The sequence below is a fragment of the Nicotiana tabacum genome, chromosome 19 (assembly GCF_000715075.1).
Source record: "Nicotiana tabacum cultivar K326 chromosome 19, ASM71507v2, whole genome shotgun sequence".
NCBI classification, from domain to species: Eukaryota; Viridiplantae; Streptophyta; class Magnoliopsida; order Solanales; family Solanaceae; genus Nicotiana; species Nicotiana tabacum.
In genome coordinates, this window is record NC_134098.1 from 81,291,952 (window position 1) to 81,311,515 (window position 19,564).

Genomic DNA, 19,564 nt, shown 5'->3' on the forward strand with positions numbered 1-19,564 from the left:
CTTCTTAACTCTTTAAGAGCTACAAGAAGAGCAATTATATATATACCCACCAAAAATCTCTTCCTCTTCCAATATGGGACAATGTCTCATTGTCAAGAGGGGGAAACTTAAAATTTTACTCAAAAATTTTATTTTCCCTCCATTTCCCATTCACCCTCATTTTAAGACTATTTCATCTTAAAAACAAAAACCTCAACAGTATTTAGAGTCGCTTCATAGTTATTCTTTTAGTGTCATGAGTATTCTTTCGTTATTATATACTTATGTTGAGTATGATACTTTCTTATCAAAGTTAGGGATAAATTAGTATTTCTAGCTTTTAGTGGGTGGACTATTAATGATAGAGATTTGTTTTGGTTAATTGATAAAGTTATTTTTGTTTGAATTGATATTAGGATGTTTGGTTGTTAATTTGATACAAGAAAGTTTTTGGATAGTCCAAAAACAGAGAAAGCCGATAAAGTTTACTGACATTAAGCGATTTTATCTCATAGAAAAGTAACCACACAGATAACAATATGTTTGACATCATCCATCTCCACTAACAATAGACACATATATTCCAGAAACCGCTAAAGAGGCTGGAATGTTACAAGGATGACATCCAATTTATTTATGTCTAAACACATAGAAGAAAGAAGGACATTTAAACCAATGATCGTTTAATAAGATTCATCAATTGGGTGCCAATAACGATTGAAAAACAAGAAGCTATCAGCTTTTGCAGAAAAACCATCCTGATTACGATGCCAACTGTAATAGGCGTGAGTTCGATTCTTAATCTCCAATATGGCATGTCCAAAACTTGATTCGCGATAGGCTGAGTACTTAGGCTGTGGCTCCGTCAATCTGAAAAGTGAAAATTATAACACCCACCATTAACTTTTCAGTTGGTGTATTAACATTTGTTGTAGATTTAATTAATAATCTGAGCAAAAGAAAAATTATAAATTGCACTTGAAAAAATATTACACTTACTTAGTATGGGTTAACTCATATTCAAGTCACCCATTTGACACCTAAACCGTTTTTGACCCGCATGAAATATGGGCGGGTTGAGACCCAACCCAATTTTACTCAACTCATCCACCCAAATCCAACCCAACCCGCCCATTTACCACCACTAGGTCATATACTGATTATACACAATTATTGAAGCAGTCACATATACGGGTCCAAAAGTCATGTTACTGACCTACAAGTTAAAGACTCATGCGGTGATGTTTATGGTTTTGAAGTTTGAACTCTGACCATTGAAGGGTTCTACAACTATGTTCTACTACATAAGTTGCAAAACTAGGAGGTACAAAAGCTACATTGCTGAGTCCGTGCTTGGTATGGACATTCCTCCTAGTACTAGTGAACTGGAAAAATTATCATTCTCTTTTGGAGCATGAAACAATCTAGGTAGCATTGTTTTGACATTCAAACAATCTATAAACATTGCTGCAGGGGAGTCTCCTTCGGGCCATCGACTTTTCTTCTTGCGGTCTAAAATCAGGAAAGCATTTGAACAAACTGGGAAAATGGGATTTGGGGAACAAAGGATACATATAGTTTGGAATCTCTTATGTAACAGGTGGTATACAATTATAATAAATTGGAAGAGATATGGTTTCTTCAAATCTCAGAAAGGAGTAAAACAGGGAGACCCTATATCCCCTTCTTTATTTATATTAGAAGCAGAAGTACTTTCTAGAAATTTAAATTCTTTATTTGATAATCCAAGGTCCAAAAGTTTCACTATGAATACTAATGGACCTAGAATTAATCATTTATCTTATGCTGATGATATTATTATTTTCTCTTCAGGAAAGACTGTATCTTTGAATCTGGTGATGGAGCAACTGGAAGAATACGAAAAGGCATCTGGTCAACTAATCAATAAGAACAAAAGTTGTTTTATGGTAGGAGACAACATATCTTATAGAAGGATATCCATAGTAGAAAACTGCTTGAACATTCAATCGTAAAGAGTTTCCTATTACTTATTTGGGATGTCCAATTTATGCGGGAAGGAAAAGGGTCCATTATTTTACTGATATCACCACTAAAATTGTTCGGAAGGTGGGAACTTGGCATAGTCACTTACTATCCGCTGGAGGGAAGATGATCCTGATTAAACATGTGTTATCAGCTATGCCAGTGCATCTTTTATCAATCTGCCAACCTCCAAAGACAATAATAAAACATATCGAAAGAGTGTTTGCCAATTTTTTCTGGGGAAGCAGTGAAGGAAAGCAAAAATACTATTGGTCATCCTGGAGTACATTATGCTATCCAACAAGTGAAGGAGGAGTTGGATTCAGGTCTTTACAAGACATTGCTGATACTTTTGCTGCTAAGCTTTGGTGGCAATTTAGATTGAGAGATTCACTATGGGTTGAATTCATGAAAGCCAAATACTCCATGAGGATACACCATATACCTAGGAAATGGTCTTAACTACATTCACACATCTGGAGAAGATTAATGGAGATAAATAAGAGGGTAGATCATTTGATTTTGTGGCAAATAAATGAAGGAAATACAAGTTTCTGGTGGGATAACTGGACAGACTTGGGACAACTTGCACAGTTTGGAGAGGTGTCTACATCAAATAAAATTCATGTCTCTTCATTCATGACCAACAGAGAATGGAATATGGCCAAGCTAGCTCAAATACTACCTGCTGGGATTGTACAACATATCCAGGGAGTTAAAATTAATTCTCTAGTGCTACATGATTATCCAATATGGACTTTATCAGAAGATGAAAAATTCAATTGTAGCTCTGCTTGGAATCATCTAAGAAGCAGAAAGAATACTACTTTGGTTAATAATTTGATGTGGCATAACAAGATCCCTTCAAAATTTCTTTTTTCCTATGGTAATTATTCAAACACAAGATCCATGTGGATGATAATATGAAGAGATTTGGACTCCAATTCCCATCCAAATATTCATGCAGTATCAACTCATGTATCGAAGATGAAGAGCATATTTTTACGGGGAGTGATATGTGCAGACCTATTTGGCATCATTTTAATCAAACTTTTGTGGTCTAGATGAGTCAAACCACAACTACTATTAGACAACATGTCCTTAAATGGTGTTTATGAAAACCTCAAAACCATTACTGAAATTGATCCACCAGTCTTTTCCTGAAATCATTATAAGGCAGATTTGGAAAACTAGATGCAAATGCAGATTTGAGAATGAGAGAATTTTCACTGGAAGAATTATTTGGAAGATACAACAACAAATTGGTATGATTGTTCATTATAAACGAATTCCTAAAGTGAGTCCTTATAATCTAATTGGGCGAACTTTTGTGATATTATGAATAATGCTAAGTTCTTTATCTCCTCTATCTATGTTAAATGGAATCCCCCAAATCTGGGATTTGTCAAGATCAATTTTGTTGGCTGCTCTAAAGGCAACTCATGCCTTAGTGCAGGGGGAGGGATTATTCGAAATCATAATGGTGAACTATTAGCTGCTTATGCAATCCCTTTTGGTATTATCACAAATAATATGGCAGAATCATTGGCTCTAAAGGCTGGATTAGATTGGTGTGTGGAGAAAGGATACAAGAAGATCATTGTGGAGATTGACTCTTTGTTGTTGGTTAACTGGCTGTTTGGAAAAGCTAAAATTCCATGGAAGTTAACTGATATAATTCTGGATTTGAGAAACAAACTTGAACTTATGGAAGATAGGATAATAGCACATTGCTATAGAGAAGGAAACAAAGTTGCTGATATCCTATCCAATTATGGCTTGAAAGTTAGACATATGACATGGTTTCACAATTTGCAACAACTATCAAAGGAGGCTAGAGGAGAATACAAAATGGACATATTACAATTCCCTTCATTTAGAATGAAACAATCCAAGAATACCATTTCTCTAGAGAGGAGCCCGGGCAGAAGATATCAATTTAATATTCCTTGATATGTTTGTAATTATGCAATATAGAAGAGGGATTAGTAGCTCTCTCAATTCACTATTTTGTAAGCTATAACGGATATATGTATCCATCATTTTGTAAAGGTTTGAGGATGTTTAACCTACATAGTAACAGAGGTAAGGTGAAGTCCCCCTCCAATGTATTTATATATTTATGTATATATGTTTGTCCAGGCTCATGAAGGAGCTGGATAGCTTTAACCAAGAAAAAAAAAAAGAAAACGAACAAACTCTAGCATTATCATCGTTATAACTTCAGATTGTCTTGTTGAACAGGGGAATATATATAAACATCTCCTGTTCTTTTTGAAGGATATTCTTATCCTTGTGTTGTAATCTTTGGAGGTAAGGACCATCCTCCTCCATCGTTTCAAGACTAATACAAACATCCCCAGTTTAAGTGGGAAATTAATTTTAAAAAAAATATAGCAATAGAAGGAAAGGAAAAAAGACAAGATAAAAGCTAGACAGTAAATATCCTTTCTATTCTTCTATTTTTGTCTTATTTTTTGCAAATAAAAAGCTTTAATTCAGGAGGCCTACTCATCTGTTCGATCAAATTGTGGTATAAATAGAGTTCCTCAAAACTCCAAAAACTCATATCATTGGGCACTAAAGAGAACCTATAATTATGGGCTAGACTTCCAATGGTTCAAGTATTCTCACTACTAAAAATTACTTGTTTACCGACGCAAATTACCGACGGACGTCCCTCGATAACAAGGCTGTACCGAAGGAAGTCCGTCGGTAAGTGGTAGGTAGATAAATCCTTCCTCGGTAAAATAAACCGACAGAATCCGTCGGTAATTACCGATGGAAAGCCATCGGTCCGTAGTTGGTCAAATAAGCAATAAAAATCAGCAGCAAATGCCAACAGAATTTGAAAACAGACACTCTCTTCGTTAAGAGGCAGTATGCGTATTGTCAAACTATTCAAGCAGTTGTCTCTATTTTTATTTTTGTTTTTGGCTTTGTAAATTCGAAGGAGTTCTTTATATTTTCCTCGTGATATTAAACCAAGGTCTATAAACTGTCTTATCATACATACTGCCTCTCAAAGATGAAATATTTCCAAATACTTATGGTGCTCTCCGCGAAGACGGCTACTACTTCTGAAAATTTCACACATAAAGAAGTTTGAGTTCATTATGGAAGCAATATTATCTGCTTATTACATTTAGAAATATATACCCAGGAAGCTCCCGTAAAAGAAATAGATAAGCTCCTAGAGCCTGCCGTAATATTCCAAAAACTTGTAAAGGTCAACTACTCTACAATACGACATTTCTTACCAATGAATACATTGGGAACCGTATGTCTCAGTGGCTATTGTAGCAAACAAAAGAGAGGTGACAAATAACACTGGGCAATTTCTATACCTTGCTAAAAACAAGCACGAAAATTGCATCTACAGGATTGAACAACAAAAAGAACAAACTTGAGGATGAAATAATAAAATAAAGCCCATCAAGGTCTAAGATTCATCTTCACCAGACCCTTCTCTTTCCTTTCCTCTTATCCTAAATCTCCCTTCCCCTTCGCATTACTATGAGAATTTGTGAACTCAAACTACTCCCAAAAACGACCTCAATGGCCGACGATGGAAGAAAACTTACCGGAGATGGAGAGGAGTCTGGGTGCCGACGATGGCCGCTTATTGCCGCTTATTGCCGCCGCCGCCGCCGACGATGGCCGCTTGGATTGAGTGCTAACGACGCCGGTGAAACGGGGATTTGCCCTAGAAGCAGTGAGGCGGAGTGTTTAATTTGGTCAATGTATATTCTTACTAGATGAGGTGACGAAATGTCTTTGTTCATGTAAACTAAATCAAATTTAAATCTCCGGCAATTTTAAGAGAAAATGACAAGAATCAAATAGCTTTTTTATAATAACGTTAAACTTATGGTCATATTGAAAAATGGATAGCAACAGACACGAAGCATAAGGAAACATAACTAATACTATAACCCAATGATAGCCAATTCAATGTAAGGATGAAAACCACCTAAATCGAGTCTCTAAAATCCAGGTTACCAACAAATAGGAAAATCCAGGTTACCAACAAATAGGATACGTCAATTGATTTTGCGGATTATTTTCCTAGTATTTTTCTCTTTTGTTTTCCTAGCATTTTCCTCCTTTTCTTCTTCAGAAGACAACCTTATTGTTGTTTTGACAAATATACAATGGCATGCACATCTATTGCTCTTTAATGTGTATTTTTTTTCCATCTTCGACTGTCCAACATACAACATTCAAAAAGAAGAAGCTAGTATAAAAAGATTCAGCTATGAGATATTTTAACTCATGGAAACACTTTGATTTTATTCATATAACACAGGTGCAAAATCCCACAAGGGAACACTCACCAGTAGAAGAAAAGTTGAGAGATTTAACTTTCAAAACAAGCGTTGAGAGTAGAAGAAAGAATCAGTTCCATGATAATTGACACTCTTGAAAAATAAAATAACCTATTGAAATAATTCACAGAGACTTTCTTTATTGATAGAATTCAATTCCATATTACTCTAACAAATAGTCACTTAAGTAGGTAGCAATATGGGTGAGTAGATATAAAAGCTCTAATGCTACTTAGGAGTGTCACTTGCATAAGAAACTTTAGATATATTTCCTCGTTTTCCTACGAGAAGTAAAAACTTAAAATGGACCAAAATGAGGATTTAAAATGTCTTAGTAATCTTTCAACGCATTAGCGCGCTCAAAGGTAAGACATGAGAGGGAAAAAGGCATAAATCAGCAATACGACTCACATATACATTAAGATGACCCGATAACTCAAAATAACAGCATACTCCTGCTACTTTTTACAACAACACTAAACTACAATACACTTTATCAATTTCTAAAGTAGTTCTCAACAACATAGAGTTGCACCGCATCTTTATTAACTTCTAGTGCAATTAGAATTAATCAATCAATAGAGAATTTAAATCTTCCATTCTGAAAACTGATAATCAAAGTCAGTTAAAAATCATACATGCAACTTTGGTTCATATATAACTGCATTTGTAAGAAAAAATATGCCAACTCATACAAACTAAATCTCATTGAATTCATTTTTTCTCAAGCACATTTTTATTGCGTTTGCAGCTATGGAATATCATAGAATGGAATAAAGTACCAACTGCCTTCAATCTTAATAAGAAGGCTATTAAATTCATCTTTCTCAAATTCTTGTTTCCTCGGCTCCTACACAACTGTCTAGTGCAGCTTCACTTAATTTACTTATTGTTCATGGATCCTCTGTTCTTTCTTTCTTACTCTCTTTGCTTGTTTAGTTGTTGATACAAATTCAACAGTGATTATACAGGTCGTCCACAAACTCTATTTGACACGATTCAGTTAGTTGTATTACTCAATTATTTAATAGAATATTTTATACTCATTAACAGCAAAAACTATTTCTTTCTTATTATAATGAATTATCTTGTGGTCCAACCCTTCACCGGACTCCGCATATAGAGGGAGCTTAATGCACCGGGCTGTCTTTTTTTACAATGAATTATCTATATTAATCTTTTGTGAATAAGTCATCAACAAATATTAATTAGAAAGAAAAGAAATTACTGATTGCGCAGATTGAGCCATGCCAATTCCGAGAATAAGGAAAAAGCAGCACTATATTAGCTCATAATCTTATGAAACTTCAACCCATCCCTCAAATAAAATTCTTTGTCAACATCTTAGTACTATCTTCAGTTGTTGCAAAAACAAGCGCCACGTTATGTAAAGGAAAAAAAAAGGAATAAAAAGCTTAAACTGAGAAATAAAGAAAACAATTAGAGACTTTTTGTCCCTCTACGATATATTCAGATTTCTATCTTAAAAATCAATTTTGTTCAACTAATAGAAAAAAGTAGTTGAGAAAACTAACCTTGAAAATTTTGTCACAACCGAAAATGTTTAACAAATAAATGATCTAACCATTTACCAGACTCGATCTTAATGGATGAGATTTCTTCATATTAAACAAAAGAAGAAGCGGCTCCGATACATCTGCGGTTTCGATACATCCGCAAGCTCCGGCGTATACTCAATCTCTATTGAAGGGGTAGAACGATGGTAGAGCAGTAGGTGGCTTTGGGTTGCCTTTGAATTTACACATAAGACATTTCTTTAGGAAGCACAATAAGCAACATCAAGGGCAAATAAGTGATTCAGACAAGCAATAATGGGAGAAGATTAAAGTAAAAATTAAGTGAAAAGGTTACCGGAAATAGAAAGACCCATCTAGAAGATAAATGTAACTCATAGAGGAGTAGTAGTTCAAAGTATGGAGATGAAAATAGGTTTATGAAAGCAGATGAGGGTTCTAGAATTATGACAGAGTGCTTTGGCAGCACTTATACGTCTAGATAGAAAATTAAATTAAATGACAGAGTAAAATAACAATTTTGCCCTTGGTACCATTCTAACCTCTTCTATATAATAGAAAAGTTTACATTTTTGAAAAATCGTATGCATCTACAGTTGCACAAGACATGGCACTAGCTACAATTAGTAGATTCAGGGAAACATATAATTAACAACGATACACCAAATCAAAGTAAGTTCATTGCAAAATCCTAATCGATTTGTCCATTAGGGTATCCAATGTAAATTCACGTAAAAAAACATTAGTCCAAACAACTAAAACAAATGGATCCAAAAATAAGTCTTTTACTAATAAAATCGGAAAAGGGCCATACCAATGGTTTACTTCAAGGCTCCGCCCAACTTTTAATCCGAAAATACACTCGACGTTATCTTTCGGACTAAAAATACCCCCGCGACTAACGGAGATTTCTGTGATCCCTATTTTAATGTGTTGGCAGCACGTGATTGGGCTACGTGGCTCCCTTGTCCAGATCAAATATAACCCGTTCCATATTTAAGCCCGCCCCAGTTTATTGGATCAATCCACTAAAGTTTTTCAACCTTAACCCAAGATCTTATCCCTTTCTCCTCCATTTCCATCACTTTTTCTAAATAACAAAAAATCAATGGCTAAAATTTTTCAAGCGGAGCTCCAAATTCTTGTTCCAACCAAACTCCATATCAAGGTTCAACAATTAATTCCCAGCAACACCCAATCAATTTTGAGAACGAATTTCAGATTTGGAAGTCTTTTCAAGCGAAGTTGCAAGGGGTTCTTCAATAGTGGACTGTTTTTCTCCGAGTGTTTCACTCAACAAGACAATGGGTATTCACAAATAGTCTCCAAATCAATAGCAAACCAGGAGAATTTCAACGAATACCTTTTCGAAAACCCACTTGGAGTAAAATTTTATTTTGATCTGAAAATTCGTTACTTGTTATTGGAATCAGTTGGTTAATGTACTTTGAGCCTAAATACATCTATGCAAACTGATTTGAGAATGAGAACCTCGAAGAAGGAGCTGTAATTGCATTAAAACCCTTTTAAAACCATGGTTCGAAATACGGATTTTTTGAAATTGTAACTGATCTCGTCCAAATCACAACTCTTGGGGTTGTGAAGCGGTCGATTGCAATAATAATTACCCAATTGGGAGTCGGGATCGAATCCACAGGGAGCGTAGATAGGATTGGTATATATTCGGATTAAGCGCGTAAAGTGTCTAAGATGCACTTCCACAAGCTCTGTTTTGTTTCTACTTCTAAATTATGCTACGGTTTGCAAATGTAAAGTTAGAGAATAATATTTTTGGTGTTGTTTTTCAAGTATGTAAAAGATCTAGGGTTTTGATTTCTACCTAGGTGTTTGCCTAACGGGTTGTGGGCTTTAGAGCGGATTTTGTTGGTCGGGTTGTATTATAGCAATCAACACACAATTACTCACTCAATACCTATCGGTAATATAGTGGTTTTGCCCAATTTGACTCTCTCTCAAGTCCAAATGGTGATGCACAAAACAATTGATAGATGCTCAAGTCGGGTTTTACTATCTCTAGATTCAACCTTTTAATTGGGATTATCAATTTCTTGAGTTCATCCCAATTTCTTATTAGCCAAGTTTTCCTAAACTAAGTTTCTTTTTCTCAAGTAGAGATTAAGTCAAATAGGCTTGAATCAATATTTGCAACCATTAATTCTACAATTATAGCAAGAACTAGGCTAAATATTACACACCCAACCATAAACAAGCCCTAAATCAAATACCCATTAGGTACCCACACTAGGGTTGGGTCACAACCCTATCTAGAAATTTAGCTACTCATAGTGGGTGATGAAGAAAATAAAGAAAAAAGGATGATTAAACTCATATTTAATGATAAATAGATGAAAATCCAATGTAAAATTGACAAGCTATAATAAAGTTTCCCAAAACAGTAAAGAAAAACGGCTACTAACTTTCAGATATTCAAAACTTGACCTAATTTCGTCAAAAAAGACTATTTATACACAGCTGAAATTTTCGGATAAAATTGCCCTTTTGGAGGTTCTGCGGCCACACAATTCTGTGTGTGGTCCGTACTTTGCTGCAACTCTTGACAGAAATAGTTTTTGCGGCTGCACAATTCTGAACTACGGCCGCACTTCGTGAGTTCTGCGGATCGCACAATTCCGGGTGCGGATCGCACAATTCCGGGTGCGGCCGCACATTTGATTTCTGCGGCCGCACAATTATAGTGCGGTTCGCAGATCTTGATTGTCTTGAATTCCCAACTATCTGAACCTTGACTTCTGCGGTCGCATAATTATTGTGCGGTCCGCACTTTGCATTGCAGCACTGTTAAATTTTCTTCTTGTTCTGCGGCCGCAGACAGAATTCTGCGGTCCGCACTTTAGCCTTTTTGCTTGATTTTTGTCCTTGTTCAAATCACTCCTTCTTGAGTTTAATTTCATCACTTTTGCTCATTTTTCAATACTCCTGCGAGTAAGCATATTTCATCAATTTTCGGGAATACCTTTAAGCATTTTTGATCTAAAACGAAAGACAAAAGGCGCAAATAAGTAGTCAAAATTCCCTTGTCCTCAAGCAAATAAGGTAATTTTCACCTCCACAAGAAAAGAGCTATTCTAGCTAAGCTAAGTTGAATCAAACACACATGAATTGGGACCAACAATTACCCACACACTCATGAATCATCAACAGGGCAATGTTTTGAAGGTTAAAGCACAAATAGCTCTAATGTGACACTTGAGCATCAAGAGTTGACTTTACTCATCAAGAGTTGACTTTACTCATCAAGGAAGTTCGCATTTTCATGTAGGTCACTGTGGATCCCAAACTCCTCCTCCTATACTCTCCATTAGCTCATCTCACTTAAGAATGTAGCACTCAATTCAATGATTTGTGAAAAGTTCGCTCATCACTCTCAAAAGAATGTCACAAGTACGACTCTAAGTACCATATGCTTGCCCCTCATGTAAATCACCACTAATGTAAACTTACTCGGCTTGAAATCACGTAGGGATTTTTCGGCATGTAATGAAGGTTTTTGGACCAAGGTAGGAAATTTTGGAATAGAACAAGTTCATCTTTCCTTAAGCACTCCATTTTCTCTTTTTGGCTCATGTTTTGCCGACTCTTTGAGTCATTTTCTTTTTCCTTAGGGGAACTAGAAAGACTTGATTGACATCACTCTTTCTTGGTCATGATATTCATTTTCTTCTTCTTTGTTTTCTCCATGCTTTGCACTTTTGCTTTTCTTTGAATCCCTTCAACTCTTCAATTTATTCACTTTCTTTTTGTGTTTTTCTTTTGTTCTTTCTTTTTCTTCATTTCTTTTCTCTTTTTTTTGTACCTTTATACCACTTTCAAAATTCTCGTTTCTCCCCCAAACTTATGTTTTCGCTAATTTGCTTCTCATGAGTATTAAGGAATGCTCGGTTTACTACAAAACGGGTAAAGGCTTATAACATGGTTATCAAATGAGAAAGGCTTTAGACTCAAAAGGGTTGACTAGGGATAACATCATTGGTGGGCCATGAAAAATTTCAAAATGGGTCAAGGAGAGCCTACAATCACTTCTCAAGCCAAGCAAAACTTAGAATTTCGCCTAGAAACACATTCGGGGTAAGTTCTAGACTATTCGTATGGGTACTTGGACATGTAACAAAACATCTCACCTCTCACACAACTGGATTGTTAAAGAGAATAGAGGCGAGGGCCCACAACAACCGTATTCAAGATTGAAAATTGCTAATGGTTCAACTAAACCACTCGATGATTGCCTAAGTCAACACAAGAGTCACAAGGTCACTAACTAGAGCCGTTTCTTTCCAAGAACTTATTTTTAACCATAAGAGTGTAGTTAAGTGTGTTAGTACCAAGTGAAGCATGCTTGACCATTTTATTCATTATTACTATTATTTTTACCTAATCATCAAAAACAGACTCAATCCCTTAAGAAGGTTGTTACGCCATCCATCGTTGGGAAGAGCCACCCGGTTCACACAAAAACCACCTTTGGAAAGAACCGTGGCATTAAGAAAACCAAAGGCTTATTGATCACTTAAACATAAAAAGAAGCTACCAAATCAACAAGAAGTTATTAAAGTAAATAAGAAGCTATGAAGTAACTACTGAAAGCAAAAATGAATATACAAGCAGAGAATGGGAAAGAGAATATATACATCAATAGAGAGAGAGGAATATATACATAATGAAAAAGAAAATAAAGATAAAAAGAGAGTATTATAGTTATTACAAGCCAATGTCATATCAAATCAAAATGGACCACCCCCCTGAATAAGAGTAAGCATTGTCCTCAATGCTTAACAAAAATTAAAATAAGGGAGGGAAGAGAGTAAAAAGAACTCCCTATGTGGTCTCAGTGTGCATGGCAGCATCACCACCCTCAGGCTCCTCCAACTGGATCTCATCATCCTCTGCTCGGGGAGTAACGAGTTTGGTAAACATCTGAAGCACCTCCTCAGCAGTATGGACAGCAAGGTCTGGCTCGTCAGACTGGCCAGCTGGTGCCACTTGTGCTGATGGTGTTGTTGGGTCTGCTGGTACTGATGGATCTGTCTCCATCAGTAAGTCAAATGGAAGATCACCAGCTGCTGCTATATTGGTCACCTCTTTTCTCAACCTGTCCACTGATTTTCTTAAGGCCTGTGATTTCCTCATCTTCTTCACCTGTTTACCCAACTCCTCAATAGCTCCCCCATATGCCACCAATGTATCCATGAAGGTCTTCTGATTGTCCAAGATCTTCTTCAATGTTTCCTCCACTGAAGGAGGTACCTGTGGTGCTGCTGGGGTAGAAGACTGAGTTGCAACAGTACTAGATATGTCAGACAGCTTTGCAGTAGCTATCTGCATCCAGTTGTTGAGAATAGCCAATGTTTGGGAGACTCACAGTGCAGTGAGTGGATATGTGGAGTAGGAAGGCACTGATACTGATGCTGATGGTCTAGAAGATGGAGGTGGTGGAATGTCAGCTGTCTCGGTGGAAGGACCGGCTGTTGTGGAAGGCATGGAAGCGGTAGAAGGCATAGCAGTTGAATCTGCAACCACCACCGATGGCTCATCAGACTGGCCTACGGTAGCAGTTGACTTACCCTTGAGCTTCGGGTTTCTCGAGTCCTTCAAAGAATACCAGGAGAAGGGCTTCTTAGCCCGAACCTTCATATCAAAGCTCCTCGGCTCCAGCCTCGCATCTGTGAGATACTCCGTGAGGGTGTTGGGATACAGGTAAGAGCTCTCACACTGTCTGAAAACTACTAACATGTTGGCCGACATGATGGAACCCACATTGATTGGGTACCTGGCCATGATAGATGCCACCAAGACTGCCCGTGGGATTGGAAGATTGTTCTCATTTTGGCTCGGGCCTATGCGTCCGCACACAAATATTTACCACCCTTTTGCTTCAAAGTTGAGGGTAGCTCGTGCAATGGGAACCCCCGCTATGATCTATAGTGGTGGTGGTCTTGAGGCTGCCAAGATCTCTGCTAACCAAGGGCGAGCTGCATCACCCATTGAAAACTTTTCCAAGTACTGAACTGGCTCCACCTCCTTAAACCCCAAGTAGGTATTCAGAGTGCTTTGACCAAATCAAACCTTCAAGTTTCTCACCTTGGTCACTTTAGTACCCTTCTTGATATGTGCCACATTGGTACAGAACTCCCGTACTAAATGCTCCTTGGCATCCATAACACCCTGAGTGAACCATGTCCACCCCTTTCGCTCCCTGAACTGTTTAGCCATATTTGAATTGAATCTATCCAAATCCTTCAATAGAAACTGTCGCTCAAGTGTGAGCGATCTCTGGGGCTACCACTCTCTGAATTTATTAAATGCCGTCAAGCTCACAAATATGTCTTCCCAGACTTCCTTCTTTTTTGACCTCTCTAGGCCAGCCACTCTCGTATCATCCCCTCTACCATCGTCTGGAATGTCATCATCATCATCCACTATGACTGGTGCAGCGGGAGTGTGTGTAGAGGAGGGTTCTGAACCCTGGCTGCCTTCATCCGAACCCTCAGAAGAGCTTGCTGAGGTGGAGGGTTCATTTTCGGAGTTGGTATCTCCCAGGGAACTGTGGTGGTTGAGATTGGGCCTCAGGTTGTTCCTTCACTGGGTGACCCTCAGAAGCTTCCCTAGACGGGATATAAGAACTTGATTCGGAGGGCTCTGTGGCCCTATCTCTCTTGATGGTTGGCTTCTTTGATATTGCTTTCTTCTGCACTGCAAGAGGTTGAGTACCCCTGCCTCGACCTGGGGAGGGTTCACCCCTCCCTTTAGAAGTATCACCACGACCTCTTAATCAAACCATTGTCTGTAATACAAAGCAACATGAGTCAGTTAAAGTCTAGAAGCAGCCTAAAAAAGTTGCAGACAAAACAATATGCAAAGGTGAAATTGCGGTCCGCACAATTCTGAGTGCGGCCGCAAACTGCCTTATGCAGACCACACAATTTTGAAGTGCGGCCGCACAATTGAAGTGCGGACCGCACAATTGTGAGTGCGACCGCACAATTCCAGGCCCAGTAATACCAGTTCTCTGAAGTTTGGATCTGCGGTCGCACAAATTTTTCTCTTGCCGCAGAACATTTTCTGTGGACCGCATAATTTTGAGTGCGGTTCGCACATTGAATGCACAGACTTGCCCTAAAACTAAGGATCTGCGGACCGCACAATTTCATGTGCGGCTGCACAATTCAAAATTAGACGATACTGAACTTAGGTTTTTCAATCTTTTGCACAATTTAGACATGGTATTGGCAAATTAGACATGATACATGATTTACCCAACCTCTAATGAGTACATATGAAATTACCCACATAATTTTAAGCACACATGATGAATCATCTGACATTTAGGCCTAAAAATAACTATACTAATTAAGGACAAAAATTAAGAAAATTTTGAAAAATCTAAACACGAATTGAATATACCAGTGATAAAGGATGCAAGGGAGAATCCAGGACGATGAAATGAGTTTGATATTTGAAACAATTTTTTGTGCATTGTGCTTGCTTAGCTGCCAAGAGTTCAAAGTGCGTAAAGTTTGGAACAGTGAGAGGAGGGCCTGTTTATAGGTTGACCAACTTAGGTCAAAATGTGCAGCTGAGTGCGGCCGCACAATTTTATGTGAGGTCCGCACTCTGTACCTAGTCCCTCTGTAGATCTGCGGTCCGCACAAAATTGGGTGCGTCCGCAGATATTTGTGCGGGCCGCACCATTCCAAGTGCGCCCGCAGATTGGACATTTCTCTGTAATTGCAAAATTCAGAGAGTTTGCATTTTTGGGTCTCCAGTTGTGCGGCCGCACAAAGAATTGTGCGGCCGCAAACTCGTTTCTGCTGTGGCATGCAAAATTGTGCGGTCCGCACTTTTTCAACACAGCCATTTTTTCGAGCACAGTTCCTGCAAATCACACTCATTCCTACAATTCACTTCAAAACCAGTTAGCACAAAACAAAACCTATCTAAAAAGAAGAAAAAGAAGAATAAAAAGAAACATGGGTTGCCTCCCAAGAAGCGCCTGATTTAATATCGCGGCACGACGCAGATTACCATCAATCACTTGAAATGACTTAATGCCACGACGTGGCCATCATCAACTTTTCCAAGATAATGCTTCACCCGATGACCATTGATTCTAAATACTTCATCATTTTTATTCTTCAAGTTTAATGCACCAAAGTGTGTCACCTTCACAACCTCAAACAGACCACTCCACTTAGACTTCAACTTTCCCAGAAACATCTGTAATCGAGAATTGAACAATAACACAAAATCACCTTCTTTGAACTCCTTGTTCCGGATGTACTTGTCATGGAGGTACTTCATATTCTCCTTGTACAAGGAAGAACTTGTATATGCGTGGTACCAGAATTCATCAAGCTCATTCAATTGTGCCACCCTCAAGTTAGCGGCGACATCCCACTCAAGATTAAGCTTCTTCAATGCCCACATAGCCTTGTGCTCAAATTCCACCGGAAGGTGACAAGATTTCCCGAACACCAACCGGTATGGAGACATCCCAATCGGTGTTTTGTAAGCCGTCCTATAAGTCCATAGAGCATCATCATGTTTCTTCAACCAATCCGTCTGGTTGGCATTCATAGTCTTTGACAAAATACTCTTGATCTCCCGGCTGGAGACTTCTACTTGTCCGCTTGCTTGAGGATGATAGGGGGTCGAGACTTTGTGAGTGACACCATACTTGGTGAGTAAGGTATCAAAAGCTTTGTTGCAAAAGAGCGATCCCCCATCACTTATAATGGCCCTTGGAGTGCCAAATCTTGTAAAGATATTCTTTTTCAAAATGCCACCACACTTCGAGCTTCATTGTTAGGTAGAGCAACGGCCTCAACCCACTTTGACACATAGTCCACAGCTACCAAACTCTATGTATTCCCATAAGAGCTTACGAACAGTCCCATGAAATCAATGCCCCACATATAAAAAATGTCAATTTCCAAGATGGTGGTGAGTGGCATATCATTTTTCTTAGAAATACCACCGGACCTTTGACATTCATCACAACACTTGATTAGATCACTAGCGTCCTTGTAGAGGGTAGGCCAATAGAATCCACAACTCAACACTTTTGCTGCCGTTCTTGCTCCACCATGGTGACCACCATATAGTGAAGAGTGGCAAGCCTCAAGAATTTTCACTTGTTCTTCCTCCGGCACACATCGTCGAATCACATTATCGGTACAAGTCTGAAAGAGATACGGTTCATCCCAATAATAGTCAAGGCAATCTAGTTTGAGCTTCTTCCTTTGGTTTGAAGAGAACTCATTCGGTACAATACCACTCACAAGATAATTTGCTAAGTCGGCGAACCATGGCACCTCGGTCATTGAAATGGCTAGAAGTTGCTCGTCGTGGAAGGAGTCATTAATCTCAAGGCCGTCATGTGGCCTCCCCTCCTCCTCTAAGCAATACAAGTGGTCCGCCACTTGGTTTTCACTGCCTTTGTGGTCTTGGATTTCGAGATTAAACTCTTGCAATAAAAGCACCCACCGCATTAACTTCGCCTACGGGCGGAACTTCTCTGTAGCAAAGATAATAGCAAAAAGCTCTTTTTTGGTCACCGTGTAATTGACTTGGGCATTGTTCATGGTCTTGCTAGCATAGTAGACCGGATGAAAGATTTTGTTGATACGTTGCCCCAAAACTGCTCTGAGCGCCACATCACTTGTGTCACATATGAGCTTAAAAGGCAAGTTCCAATTTGGTGCGGTGATAATAGGAGTAGTAGTCAATTTGAACTTGAGCAATTCGAATGCCTTCATGAAATCCTCGTTGAAATGGAATTTGGCATCCTTCTCCAAAAGCTTACACAAGGGGTTTACCACTTTGAAAAAATGCTTGATGAAACGACGATAGAGCCCCGCATGACCCAAGAAGCTCCTCACTCCCTTCACGGATGTAGTGGGTGGGAGTTTAGAAATTACCTATATTTTTGCCTTGTCGACCTCAATACCATTCTTTGAAATTTTGTGGCCAAGGACAATGCCTTCCTCGACCATGAAGTGACACTTCTCCCAATTGAGAACCAAGTTTGTCTCCCCACATCTTGCCAAGACCTTATCCATGTTTTTAAAAGCAATCATCAAAGGAATTTCCAACCACAGAAAAGTCATCCATGAAGACCTCAATAAAATCCTCCACCATGTCTGTGAAAATAGCCATCATACACCGTTGAAAAGTCCCCGGTGCATTGCATAACCCAAATGGCATCCGCGAGAATGCAAAAGTACCATAAGGACATGTGAAAGTAGTCTTTTCCTGGTCCTCCAGATCAATAAGAATTTGATTGTAGACGGAATATCTATCAAAGAAACAATAGAAAGCACGACCGTCCAACCTATCAAGCATTTGATCAAGGAATAAAAGTGGTAAATGATCTTTCCTTGTGACTTTTTTGAGCTTGCGATAGTCCATACACACTCTCCACTCGGTCACCGTTCTTGTAGGAATCAACTCGTTCTTGTCATTGGTGACCACAGTCATGCCCCCTTTCTTTGGGACACATTGCACCGGAGAGGTCCACGAGCTATTGGAAATGGGGTAAACAACTCCGGCATCTAACCACTTTATGATCTCCTTCTTCACCACCTCTTGCATTGCTTCATTTAGTCTTCTTTGATGTTCAACAGAGGGTTTGGCATCCTCCTCCAAAATAATCTTGTGCATGCAAAAGGCGGGGCTTATACCTCAAATATCCGCCAATGCCCATCTGATAGCTTTCTTCCTCTTTTGTAGCACCGCCAAAGTAGAGTCTACCTGTACGTTAGTCAAACAAGAGGAAATAATAACTGGTAAAGTAGAACACGGGCCAAGGAATTCATACCTAAGATGTGGAGGCAATGACTTTAACTCCAAAGTGGGAGGCTCCTCGATTGAGGGCTTTGTTGGAGGAGTCTTCCGGTTTTCAAGATCTAAGGATAATTTGCAGGGTTCATAAGTGTACGATCCCATTCCTTGCAATGCATTCACACATTCCACATAGCCATCTTTCTCATCATCATCATGATTAAGCAATACGGCCTCCAAAGTATCATCAACATTCATCATGGCACTAGCATCATCAACTATCACCTCGGTCACTAAGTCCACAAACGAACAAACTTCATTGCTATTCCGTTGCCTCATAGATTTGTACACATGGAAAACCATATTTTCATCACCCACCCGGAAGGTGAACTCTGCCGGCTTCCACATCAACAAGTGTCTTCCCCGTAGAAAGGAAAGGTCTACCTAAAATAATAGGCACCTCATAGTCCACCTCACAATCAAGAATCACAAAGTCCGCCGGGAGGATGAACTTATCAACTCAAACCAACACATCATCAATAATACCCAATGGTCTCTTGATAGTACGATCCGCCATTTGTAGCCTCATAGAAGTGGGTCTTAGTTGCCCAATCCCCAACTTTTTGAAAATCGAGAAGGGCATCAAGTTGATACTCGCCCCTAGATCACAAAGAGCTTTGGCAAAGTCAGCGCTTCCAATGGTGCAAGGGATTGTGAAAGCGCCGGGATCTTCCAATTTAGGAGCCATTGAGTGCACAATTGCGCTCACTTGATGTGTTATCTTTATAGTCTCACAATTCATCGACCTCTTCTTTGTCACCAAATCATTCATGAACTTTACATATCTGGGCATTTGCTCCAAAGCCTCGACCAATGGCATATTAATAGATAAGATCTTCA

At 38.8% G+C, this 19,564-nt stretch overlaps 1 long non-coding RNA gene across 2 annotated transcripts; it reads right to left on the reverse strand.

The window, feature by feature from the left end:
* Positions 1–458: 458 nt before the first annotated feature.
* Positions 459–8,308, reverse strand: LOC107812301 (uncharacterized). Of its 2 annotated transcripts, XR_012702827.1 has the most exons (4): positions 8,184–8,308; positions 7,847–8,061; positions 5,568–5,689; positions 459–849 (listed from the first exon to the last, which is right to left on the reverse strand). It is a non-coding gene; the product is annotated as an uncharacterized LOC107812301 (long non-coding RNA). The 2 variants fall into 2 exon arrangements; XR_001654094.2 differs by having other exon boundaries at positions 7,847–8,293.
* Between the last annotated feature and the right edge of the window lie 11,256 nt (positions 8,309–19,564).